General features: G+C 36.7%; 1 protein-coding gene across 10 annotated transcripts in view; it reads left to right on the top strand.

Moving 5' to 3' along the window:
* Window positions 1-13,459, top strand: part of LOC149080384 (protein FAM91A1) — a 609,292-nt gene that overhangs the window by 69,835 nt on the left and 525,998 nt on the right. The gene's annotated exons all lie outside the window — the stretch shown is intronic.

A 13,459-nucleotide genomic window follows, 5' to 3' on the forward strand; every position in this document is an offset into this window, starting at 1 on the left:
TACTAATCGAATGTAATACCATGATATGTGTATGTAAGATCTCACCAGATTTTTTTCCCCCCAAGATTCTGCTGCAAAAAATTATGGGAGAGACCACTAAGTCTGTATTCCTTTTTATTTTGATTTGATGGTTTATTGTTAGCTTCTCATTAGAGCTGTGGAATTCAAACTATCAAGGAAAATTTGTCCTTTTTAACTGGATGTTTCTATATTAGTACATAGATCATTCCAAAAAAGGAAAAATGCACATTCACATTTTTTAAACAAAAATTTCAAAAGTTGAATTTCAAATATGAATATAAATTCAGCAGGCAAATAGGCCACAGCAGGCCAAATACCTATAAATAATAAGGATTTTCTATTTATATAAATACAGCTACCCAAAATAAAAATAATTTTTGCAAAAGAAACTAAAAATTATGACAAAAAAATTTAATTTATTTATCGTTTGTTTTTATAAAAGTCTGCCTCATAGCTCAAATCCTGTATACAGACAAAAGCCTGTGTTTCCCCCTTGACCAATTAAAACTTTCAGTAGGTATGGCCTCCAAAATTCCTGTATAACCGTTATTGTATTTTATTAACAGCCGTGCGGTAAACACAAGTTTTTTCATCAGCAACGTTGTATTTTGAAGTTTTTTAATTGTTTCCTCTGATTAAATATGTCCTCAGAAAGAAAATATAAAATTTTAAGCTATATAAAGGTTTTAAGAGTTCATATACCCAAGATTATCAATCACTGATGGCATCCATGAAAAGAAACACTTATGTTTTATGAACAGTATGTAGATGTGATTTCTCTATTCTGCATGGAAAAACTGACATGCAATTACCGTATATACTCGTGTATAAGCCGACTCCCCCACTTCAGGACCACCAAAACCGCAATAAATTAAAAACCTGTGTATAAGCCGACCCCAAAAAATCGGTGCATTTCAGAGAAAAAAAATGCTTTTATTTTTATGCAAAATGAATAGCTTGCGGAAATTTACAATGGAAAATTATTCAAAATTTGTAATCTGTTTCTTCTGAGTCTCCAAGCTCATGGTAATCCATCAGATCATCACAGGTGCGGCATATTCGTTTTTATCCTCATCTGGGCTGTCATCGCCATTGTCACTTTCAAAGAGGATATCATCTTCAGTTCCGTCTATCGCATTGCTGATGCAACACTTTTTGAAGGATCGGATGATAATTTCAGTCAATGATGTTTTCGATTTCTTTGCCTCGGATTTGATATCATCAGTTCTGTGGGATTTGAACATATTCCATATCAATAATGCCGGTTTCTTGCACACTGCTACAAAAATGACTACTGATTGTGGGGGTTGATATTTTCCCATCAAAAACTGACCCGAGTATAAGCCACACTTGAGGAAAGAATTTTTCCTCAAAAAAACTCGGCTTATACACGAGTATATACGGTATATTCTGCTCAGGGGCCATGGGCGGAGATACGGGATGGCGGGGCATTGTGCCCCCCACAGGGGTGGGAACTCTGTGCCAATTGCGCCGCACTGCGCCAAAATTAACATCTTGCGCCATCCTGCTCCAATAGGGTATTTTCGTATTTTTCTGCGCCAAATAGGGAATTTCGCTTCAGTATGCCTGGAATTTCGGAAAGGACGTCAAAAATTTTTTGTTCCTGCTTGCTGCGAAACAATTCTTTCCGAAAAGAGCGTGTTTTATTCCACTGTACTTCAACTATCGGCCCATCATCGGGCTTTCCATCACAGAACCCCAATAATATCCGTGTTCGTGCAACTGAAGATGGTTTGCAATGGTCTTTGAGCATTAAAGCGGAAATGCGAGTCAGTTTCCATTTTCAAAAAAAAGTCTCAACTGGAAGCAGCAGAAATTACTGTAGTCAATCGTCATTGCGTCAAATCCCGATGTTTCGTGGAAAAAATTTCATTCCGGAAGTAAAAAGAGCATGTCCGCCGAATTACGATTGCTAATTTAGAAATTTAGAAACTTTGCCGTATAACGAGCGTTAAATCGCCAATGTTGCAGAATAATGAGTGTTAAATCGCCAAATAACGAGTGTCGGATTGCCAATCTCACCAAATAATGAGTGTCAGATTGCACGAGTAAGATCGCCAATCTCGTCAAATAATGAGTGTCAGATTGCACGAGTAAGATCGCCAATCTCGTCAAATAATGAGTGTCAGATTGCACGAGTAAGATCACCAATCTCGCCAAATAATGAGTGCTGAATCGCCAACCATCGTGTTGATTCTTCCGAAATTCTCTCCCATTTTGCAACAATGTTTTTCTGAGTATAAAAAATTGAAAACTTGATATAGAAAATTTATAATATCTATATAAAGACTAGAAAATTTTTAGCCCATTTGAAGGGCGGCTGTTCCAGACAACAAATAGTGGCATCAGTAAGCAAAAATCATCTTAAATAGACTGGTGCAAAACATTTTATGACAGCCGTTCTTTCAAACAAGGTGTCAAAAGCCTGAAACACCAAAAACAAGCTGATGAAAAGATGTTTGATGACAAAAGACAGTGCAATTGTTTTATTTTGAAAAAGGGTGAGGGTTAACGAAAATAGAAAATGTTAATTTTGCTGCTCCAATGTATAAATATCTGCTTCGAATCCTATATTTTGCTGCTCCAAAACTGCTCAGAATCCTCAATTTGTTGCTCCAAAGCTGTTCCAAATCCTGAATTTTGCTGCTCCAAAGCTGCTCCGAAATGGACATCATCATCATGCCCCCCAGCAATAATGGCCATGCCCCCCAGACTTCCAAGTCTATCTCAGCCTATGGGCAAAGCATAGCCTGTCTTGGGCGGGGGGGGGGGGTGTTTGAACTTTTTCTTAATTGATAAAAAAAACTTTTTTAATTTTTTTTGATCGAGTCTATGAGTGCCGGGGAGGGGGTCTCAGGAGAATCTCTGGATTTCTGGATTCCAAAAGTTGGCACGTCTGTAACGGAAAAGAACTATCGATATTACCATTAACTAACCTCCAGAAATATTTCAAAAGAATGAAATTTCTTCCCTTTTGGAAACTGCTAATTAAAAAAAAATTGTTGGAGAAAAGTTGTTGAAATTGTAATGTTATATGCTGTAAATTTCTTAAAATACAAATATCGCATAAATGAATTTTGTATAATTTCAATATCATCAATAGCATTATTGTAATCAGGATTCCAAACAACAGATGCATATTCAAGTGTTGATCGTATTATAGAGTTAAAAAGAACAATCATTATATCCAAATTGGGGAAATCTTTAGTTATTCTTTGCTGTATGAATTACTACAAATGTTCTTAATATGATCACGAAAGGTAAAATCAGAAGTGTAAATTCCGCCCAAGTCCATAGCAAAATATCTTCTCTGTAAAATATCAGTTCCAATATAATAAGAGTATGTGATAGGATTTTTCCTACGGGTGTAAGACATAACAAAGCATTTGTTAATATTCAAGTGTAGATGATTCTCGATACACCAGTGGTAAATGTGGGTTAATTTATCTTGAACAATAGAACAAGATTCAAAATTTACAATAAAGTCAAACATTTTAAAATCATCAGCAAATAATAAGAAATTATGAACAGCAGCTGCAAGGTCATTAATAAAAATGAGAAACAATAGAGGTCCAAGGACAGACCCCTGAGGGACTGCAGATGTTGCACAAAATCCATCACTAAGAGACGAGCGAAAAGATGCAAAAATCAATTTTTTTTAGATGCAAAGCGAATAAATTACAAGTATCATCATAGAAACCAATATTTTTTTAGTTTGTACATTAATATAGAGTGGCTAACACAATCAAATGCTTTAGCAAAATCTTTGTAAATTACACCTAGCTGGCTTTTATTAGCTATGGCTTCAACAATATGGGTATTGAGGGAAAGAAGATTGGTAACCATAGATCTATTTCTAACGAAACCATGCTGATTTTGGGAGATACAGGTGTTAATTTGCGCATAGATTTTATCATATGAAATAGACTCAAATATTTTAGCAAAAGGTGACAGAATGGCTACACCGCTATAATTTTCAATTTTATGTCTCTCACCTTTTTTAATAATTGGAACGATTCTTGCTTTCTTCCAATCATCTGGAAAGATCCCATTTTTAACAGACATATTAAAAATTAATAAAAATGGATACAGCAAATGCTCAGCACACGCCTTGATAAAATATGGCGATATACCATCAATACTTCTGGAGCTACTCCCCTTCAATCTTTTTATACTACATTTGATGTCATTTAAGGAGATATAAGGAATATTGACAACATCAGAAGAAACAGGAAAGTCATTTGAAGCAGAAGAACGATTGTGATCATTCTCAGAAGTTGTGAAATTCGATACAAAAAACTTGGTGAAACCATCGGCAACCAAGGTGTCTGTTAATAAAACATTGCATCTAAATATATGTATTTCGAAAACATTCTTATTTTTATTGTTACAATAAGATCAAAATTGTTTTGGGTTGAATCTGAGAGCTGCTTTATTATTATCAATATATCTTTTATGAGCTTGTGTTATATAGATACATAAGCTCTATAACATTTGTATTGTACTAGGTCAGAGATAGTATTAGTCATCAAATACAGTAGAACATCGATTATCCGAACACATCGGGACCGAATGGTGTTCGAAAATTGATTTCAAAACTAATTTGATAACGCAAAGGAATAAATTGAAATTCACCAACAAAATACTTAAAATAATTAAATTTAACCGACTTATTCTGGAAAGTAAATAAAAAAAGGCAGGTTCATTTTTTTCTTTTGTAATACACTATCTTTAATTGCTTCATCTTGCTTATACAACATTTTGCCGTCTCATCCCGTAATAATTTCAACATTAAAAATTGAAGCGGATCAGCATTACGCCGTGATTCTAACCACACAAGACATTTTGTGAAATACTGTTCTGCCTCACTGTGCATTACCACATCTGCCGTTGATTTATCTTCATCACTTTCACAGTCATCCTGATTAACTTGATAGTTCACTTTCATAATTATTTCTCTCCGTTCTCCAAAAAAATGATATTCCGGATCATTACTATCAATTTTCAACCACTGAAACACATCCTCTTCATGACAGGACTGGAATACAGGGAGTTCCTAAAGCATATCTAAGCATTCTTTCGAATCTCGAAGATTTTGATTGTCTTCAGTGGTTGCGTTAAAACCATGGAAATGGGGCATAACTTCCTAAAACTTCACAAGACTTCATTCCGTCTGCTGTTTTCAAACTGGCTGCAAAATTTCTATATTATCACAAATTTTTTTAATCACTGGTGGTTGTCACACCTAGTCTGTATTCAGCTGCAAGTTTCCACCATCACCCCCTTTCAATCTTTTCACTATTGCTACTTTTTTCGGATAATCAATGTTCTACTGTACCTTTTACGAAATTTCTCCTTACGTTTGCTATTGTAAATAATATTCCTATCGAACCAGGGAGGATATTTTCCAGTAAAATTCTTAATGGTACACACATATCAAAAATAGTAAAAATGTGAAAGTAAAACATTTGAACAGCTTCATTGACATTAGTGCACAAATGTAAAAAATTCCAATCAAAGTGACAAAAAAAATTATACAAGGAATGCAGGGACGCCGGAACATATCTGCTCGTACCAATCATACCAATCACCATTTGAACATAGCTCAAATATTGCACTGAAAGCGCTTTTTTTTAAATTAAAATTTTTGAAGACATATCCTCGGGACACCTTTCCGTGTGAGGAGTTGCATTGCTGTAGCTCTTTTTGTTTGCTAGTCATTTCAGGTCCAAGAGACTTTCCCGTACACCCTGTATTCATTAAACATGAGAATAAATTGAGCACCATAGAATCTGAATATCACAACGGTAATCACAGCAATAGACTTGAGACAGTACGTTTCATCGCTGATTTCAGACGAATCTCAACCCTTTGAGTGGCATTGACAAGATATCTCTCCTTATTTCAGCATTGGCAAGCATAAATATTTTGCGAAGTTAATTCCTCTCTCAGTGGAACACTTTTCCCTATACCAATGGTTCACAAACTTTTGTCAACCACGGCTTCCTTGCCTAATTCATGATTCGTCAGCGGCTTTTCACGATAGATTAATTGCTATTTTCCTGTATAAAATAACTTCTTCAAAGCACACATAGGTGCACAAATCAATATCTCAACCTTGCCACGACACCCCACGTAAAGGTTGGCGATGCTTCTAGAAACCGCGGCGCACGCTTTGAAAAAGCTGCTCTATATCCTTTACTTTTTCATTACTTTATACTCATTTACTGCTGAAAATCATAAGGAAGCTTATTGCTATTATGCCGTGTAAAGAGTTAAAAAACAGCAATGAATAGTCTCATCGATGTAGATAAAAAGTACAAAAAAAAATAGCTGAGAAAATAAAACTTCTAAAATAGAATAAAAAAGAATAAATGCAATGATGATGTAGCTTTGTTACCTAAAGTTTATACCGCAAAAAAAAAAAAAAATCTGACTGCAGAATTGTTTATTCCAGCGCTATTAAAGACATTAAAGTTCAAAGCTCAACATAAATATAAATAAACAAATTCACACAGACACAGAAACATAAAAAAAAACATCCTAGTAAAATGATATGCTGTATATATTGAGATTCAAACAGGAAGAAAAAATGTTTCGATGTTTGTTTTTCAATTTTTCCCGACTTCTAGCAGTGTGAGGGAGAATTTGTGAAAAAAAAATCATAAATGACTTCAAATAAAAAGAAAAGATACACAACGTTTTAATTATCACCATAAAGTTATTGTCGAAAACTCAAGGAAACCTCTCCGCTACTACTTCCAGAACTCATGTGAATAATCATTTCAGCATTCTATATTTACAGAAGGCAAATCTCAACTATGATTCTTGTGCATGAAAGAACACTGATTGCATGCACTATGAAAATTAAGACAAAAATGTCTCGTGCATCTCTTTTCTGCGCATACACAAATTATACATCATGTACAATGGAAAATTGAAGGGAATTTTTTTAAAGTAATTAACAAAAAGTATTTTAAATCACTGTATTTATTTTAATTTGCATGTTTTTTTTTATTACTTTTCCGCACTGCCAACGGTAACAGCCATCATCCACCCTCTCATAGGCGTAAACTTGTATCTGCACACATGCCCAAGCCCATCCAATAATTTTGAAGGACCGGCTCAGGCTTTCCCCCCCACCCCCTCCCCAAAAAAAAAAATTCGCGTGGATACGTTTCCCATATTTGGCTCGGAAAAACAATTTTTATGTTTAAAAAAATTGTGCCAAAAAAAAGTTTAGTAAAAAAATCTGCTTGACATTTTAATTCAATATTCTGGCTTTCTTTTTTTGTAACAATTTCTAGTATTTTTCTCACGGTCAACGACGACACTCGATCTCCAATTATCATTCTCCCTCGGTGAAAATCGTAGCTGCCCCAAAGGCATGCATCTCTGGATGGCATATGGAGACGATATGGGGTTGAGGGGGTCTTTTCTGAATCGGCGTTGTTAGTACCACAAAGAAAATGCGCTTTTGAGTATTCACAGCTAAAATAATTTAACTGATTAATTGATAAATAAAATTCATTTGGATGTATTGCCCTCGTAAAGAGCTTAACCATAACACGCCGTGGCATGGCCCTCACATCCAGTAGTAGGGTGCCTAGGCTAGAATCTTTGGCGGGCTCCTAGCCAGACTTTTCACAGGCCTCTACATAGTAAATTTACAGCATGAAAAATAAAAAATGTCAAGAATCATCCCGAACCCCTGGGCTGGAGTCCTGTAATGTTGGGGGGGGGGGCATGCAGAGGCACCCACATGAAGAAAACATTGGGGGGGGGATGAAAGTTGCTGTTCGTCCCGTATATTCGAGACTCAAGCACGTACACACAGGAGAATGGGTGCATTGCATTCTTTTTTCAGAAATTATTGGGGGGCTTAGCCCCCTCACAAAATTTATTGGGGGCTTCAAATGGCTCTGTCGGTCCAGGGAATTAATTTGAAAGAAATTAAGTTTTATTTGAATATCAGTATTTCATCAGTCATTGCAGAAAAATAATGCACGGCGTGTAAAACGCTGTGGTGTTTTCACAAAACTTTTGGCTCAGGTCAGCAATTTTGAGAGCACTGCAAATTTTAGGGGATACATAAACTATCTTCCAAAGTCATCGACTTTGGAGGTGATGTAAAACTACATTTGTTTCAGTCCCCCCCCCCACACTCGACAGAAATAATCTACACCCCTAGTTACGACCCTGTCCGCGGCACCCAGAAAGTGCTCCAACAAACAGATTGGGAATCACAGCCCTATAAAAATACAGTACAGTCTACATTCAATATAATTTATCTGCAAAGTATCTCTCAGCAATGGGTCCCCACATGATCGAATAAGGCTTCTGGATTGAGATGTTTTGTGGGTACCAGAACAGGATTTCCCAATCCCCCATCTGTTGTGAATTTATATGGTAAAAATCGGGAAAAAAATTCCTCCCGAGACTCCAGCCAGGAGCATTGTGGGACCCTCCTTCATGGGAGAGCCATGTGGCTCACCCTCTGGAAATCATTGATATACAGTAAGACCTCGGTATAACCTCGACCACTCTTACCGTCAACAGTTCTATAATGCCAGTTTCTTAAAATCCTGTTAGCGTAACTGGCAAAACATTTACTCGTTATTAAATATAACCCCGTTAATTAAGTTATATTTATTCTGTACTCAGGTGTGACGTTGTACCGAGGTCTGACTGATGTTGAAATGGCGTCGGACTCGGAAAAGCGGTTTGTTGTAAGGAACAGATCACCCCGATATTCAGAAATAAAAATTTGTTATAAGCATATATTTGTAATTGTTTCCGCAACTATTGAACCTCACATCCTAGAGCAGGGCCCCTAGGCTGGGATCTTTTGCAGGTCCCATTATGGTGAATTTATATCATGAAAAAACAAAAAATGATGCGAATTGTCCCAGGCCTGGAGCCCTGTCAGCCCCACCCTTGTGAGGGCCATGAACGTCTGGCTAAGACGACATTGGAATCATTTGCTTAATGCACGTATATACATGTATATATGTGTATTAAGGGGTTCTACATCTGGCGATTGCTGGGTCTGCGTTGTTTATCCTTGGGGTTTACAAAACCGGATTGTGCTTAATGAGCACCTCCCTGACTGAATCATTGTCATCTTCCCGCCATTTCATGTATTCAACACTCCCCTGTGATTTGCTTCCTGTTGTTGAAATTCTCTGTGGTCCCCAACGTGATGCCCGAGGGTACCATGGCCCTCGAAATAATTACAACGGATATTGTTAGCAACTTACCGGTTTTTTTTCTTGAAACCAAATGTTTCTATATGAAAAAAGAAAAATAGTTTTTTGCAGACTGTACATACTGAACATGTGCATTCAATTAACAATAATTGGATCTGTCCACCGTTTCTTTACTCAATGAAAAGGGAGCCGCTGATAAAAGCATACAATGAGTGAATGCCAGTGGTTCAAGTCCCTTGCTATTTTTTTGAGTACATATACAGTATACTGTATTTGCCACATGAGGAAAAAAAATCCTTTCTACTGCTCTGCACAGCCATATACTTTTTTGAAAGAACTTTCCATGGCGTGTGTGTGTAGCAAATTTTTCTCATCTCTGTTGGATGATCAGTTGCATATAGGGAATGCGACCGTTTTCTACTTGCCGTCCTAAAAGTGATCTCAAATTTGCAGTATTGGAATGATGAAACATCATTATTCTGAGGAAAAAAAAAGGACTTACAAAATATTTGTTGATTCAAAGAATTTCGTAGTGAAACATTGATGAAGTAGATTCTACTTCACTTCAAGGGGGTAAGTCCACTTTTATCTAAATAAGTTCTTAGAATTTAATTTGTATGAATAACTCTGGAATAACAAACTTCTGTCATTTAAAAAAATGTTTGTTTTTTTAAATTCAGCAGTGGCTATCACAAGAGTGCCGCTGGCAGGGCTGTAGTCCTGGGGTCCGGGACAATTATGATTATCTTTTGTTTTTTCATGCTATTAAATTCACTATAAAAGGGCCCGTGAAAAGTGTGGTTTGAGAAATTGAAAAAGATCCTAGTCTAGGGGCCCTGTTCCAAGATGTGGGGCTATAGCTCCCCAGTAAAATTTTACCTACATTGCCACCTATTTTCCAAAATAACATTTGATCTCAAAAAGAAAAAAATGAACTTTATTTTTTAACCTTCATTGACTAAAAAAAATTAATACCTAAATAAGAAAATTAAAGAAAAGTCCATTTATATGCTCTTGAAAAAAACAACTATGGTTGGATTGGTTGGGGGATCAAAGCCGTATTGAATAGATCTGTCAGAATTGGAGGTTCAGTGGGTGCTCGATCACCCGCGGAAGTTTGTGGCATAGGTCCGAGCAACCCCCCGTGCCCGAATTGATTCAGAAATCAAAATTTCCTCTATAAGAACAAGACAAGAATCCACAAGTTCAAAACGCTCCAGACGTCCCCCTGGTGTTAAGGCCTTGGTTGGGATTACGAAGCTGCTGATTTGCATCAATTCACTTTAGAGGGGGCCCGGGGAAAGTCTAGTCTGCGGCCTGTCTAAGATCCCAGCTTAGGTGCTCTGCTTTAGGGTGTGGGTTCCACGAATAAATCATTCAGATGAAGAACAATTTTCTTTGGAACCTCAGAGATATTTGAGCGAAGAATGGTGAAAAAATGTGGAAATTTGAATTCGGCAAAAAGGCCCAAAAACAGGACGCATGGTCACACCATATATCGAAACCGGAAGTTAGTTGGACGCAGCGAGCAATACCAATTATTTTTGACTTCCGGCGTCCCTGAAGGAATGAAAGTCAGCTAATCTGTACACAAATTATCTTTATAGGCATCTGTATCTTAAGAAAAATTCTTGCTCACCCCTACAAAACACACAAAATGCATGAAATGAACTGTTTCAAAATGCTTCTATTTTCGGTCACCTGAATGTTTAGCATTTTCCTTGAGCACAGATTCAATGCAGGAAACAGTTTGTTTTTTTCTAACAAATGAAAAATTGTGATGTGTTATTCATATGCTGTAGTGGAGTGTCAAGTTTTTAAATTTTTCTCCTGTCAGATGCTTGATTTCATCCATACTGTTTACACACCCCCAATCACTAATTGCAGAGGCAAATAAAATGTATGGCAGAAAAAAGAATTTCGCTCTTCACAACCACTCATTTTTTCTCATATCTTTAGGTTTCTGCTACCTTTTAAGTATGGGGGTTTTCATTTTTTTAGTTTCTATTGTTTTTTAAAAATTAGTTTCTATTTTTATTTGCAAATTAATCTATCTAAAATCTTCAATTTTATTATTTTTCATTTTTTCTCTTTGAACTAACCTTGAAAACCACAGTTCATTAAGTGACTGTACCGAGTATGAACCATCAGCAGATTGTAGGCCTATGTCTTACTTTTCAAACAATAGACCATTTAATTGGTCAGAATCTGGGTTCGTGTTCCGTGCATTTTTCTTCAGTCAGTGCACATAATAACTAGCCACTAACCACCATTATAACTTATTAACACCATTATATTAACTTCAGTATATATTTAAAATCAAAGCTGGGTAACTACAATTTTTGTAAGGGGGAGCCAAACATGATTTTTGTCACCCCTGCCACTACAAAATTAATGATTTTATAACAGCATATTTGTACTTCCCTAAGATTTCCCACCAAAGCAGTTATCCCCCCCCCTTTTTGCTCCCACTAGTTCTGGCCCTGTTTAAAATGAAGTATTAATTTCTAATTTAACTGAGAATTTAACAAAGAAGGGTACTGACTATCATTAATAAGTCAGTTGATGAATTACATAAAACTATTTAAAAAAATAAAAGATTAGACTCAATTTTTTTTTTTTTTTTTGCTTCTCCTCTGTTACCCTCTTGCTTACACAGTACTCTCATAGCTGCCAAATTTTCTGGGAATCTCCCGAATTTTAGCTTCGTCTCTTGACCTCCCGAAAAGTTCTTAAATCTTCCGAATTTTTACAAAAATCACAAAAAGAGAGTCCCTAATTTACCCTAAAAATTCCCAACTTCATCTGAAAAGAATCTCCGCTTCTGAAAGCAATCCCTAAGGAATTTCTTGTGGGGCAAAAAGTCTTTTGCCTCTGTTTTTTTTCCATTTTGAAATGACGCCACACGTCGTAAATGGGGGAAGAGTGCAGGGGTGCAATAACTGTGCCGAAACAGTTCTCCTGCTACATGGTGCGCCAAGGTGCTGAATCCCTGCGCATTTGAGCCAATTCTTGTTTGTGGTTCGTGGAGTCAAACATCTGGAATTTAGGAAAAAGAAGCATGGAAATTTTGTTCACGGGACGTGTTCTTTCCGAGACATGGAAAAAGATACGGAGGGAGAATTTTTTTTTTTTCACTTCCCACCATCTACCACAATAGCATTATCTCGTGACCTTGGAAAGTAGTTCTACTACCTTGAAGTATAAAGTCCTATACTGTTATTGGTTAACCAGCGGGCTATTAAAGTCCCTGAATGAATATGCCAATTTTTCCGATTTCGGAGACCGTTTTTTCTCCTGCGGGTTATATACTGAAAATAACGGTAATTTTGCGGCTGCCAACCTGCATTCAAAGACGGCATACATCGAAAAGGGGATTGGTTTACTTGTTTAAATTACCGACATTTTTCGAATATCGTTGGGAAAAATTGGAATCTGTAAAAACTCCAGCTGAAATATTCATATTTTTGTCCTCTAGCCACTATGCGGTTGTGTGATTATCGTCAGCGGTTGCCGATCGTGACAATTTCACATTGCGAAAATCCGGATATGGACAGGAGCGGCTCGAGGAAAAAAATTTTTACCCATGCGGAATCTATTTTTGGCGCTACTGACGACTTTTTTTTGGTCAACAAAGCTTTTTTCACCCTTTCAATATTTGGCACCCCTCCTAGAGCGGAGTCCAATATGGCCTCACGGTAAGCCACTGCATTGGTGGAGGAGGGGCATGCTCTTAACAATAGTCAAAGGAAGGAGTTTGTACTAGGAGCATGCTCATTTTACATAACTTCTGTGAGATACCTTTTTTATATTAATGTCCTACCTTTCCAAAACTTGTTGGAGAGAATGAAACGTTTGCACCCTTTCTTGTTTTTCGCACTCCCTCTCGTGCATTGCTGGGATGGTACATTACTCCCTCACATATTGCTGGGATGTTGCTTAACATTGTAGCACCAACAGAACTATTAATTATGTGTGATGAATGGGTTGCACTACAATTCAAAGAATTACAAGAAATGAAATCGGTTCACAGACTAGATAAATAGATATTGGGCAGACATATTTCAACTTTATAACCTTGAAAGCAGCCCATAGTTCAAAATTTTGCCAGTTTTGGTGAAGGTTTTTCTATCTTTAGCATATGGTAACACAGACAGTGAAAAATAGTTCAGTGTTCACAAAAGTCTGTTTGAACAGTGAAAAATCTG

Source organism: Pholcus phalangioides, unplaced genomic scaffold, assembly GCF_987345545.1.
Source record: "Pholcus phalangioides strain wild (caught in Gottingen) unplaced genomic scaffold, Ppha-v1.0 ptg000011l_1, whole genome shotgun sequence".
NCBI lineage: Eukaryota > Metazoa > Arthropoda > Arachnida > Araneae > Pholcidae > Pholcus > Pholcus phalangioides.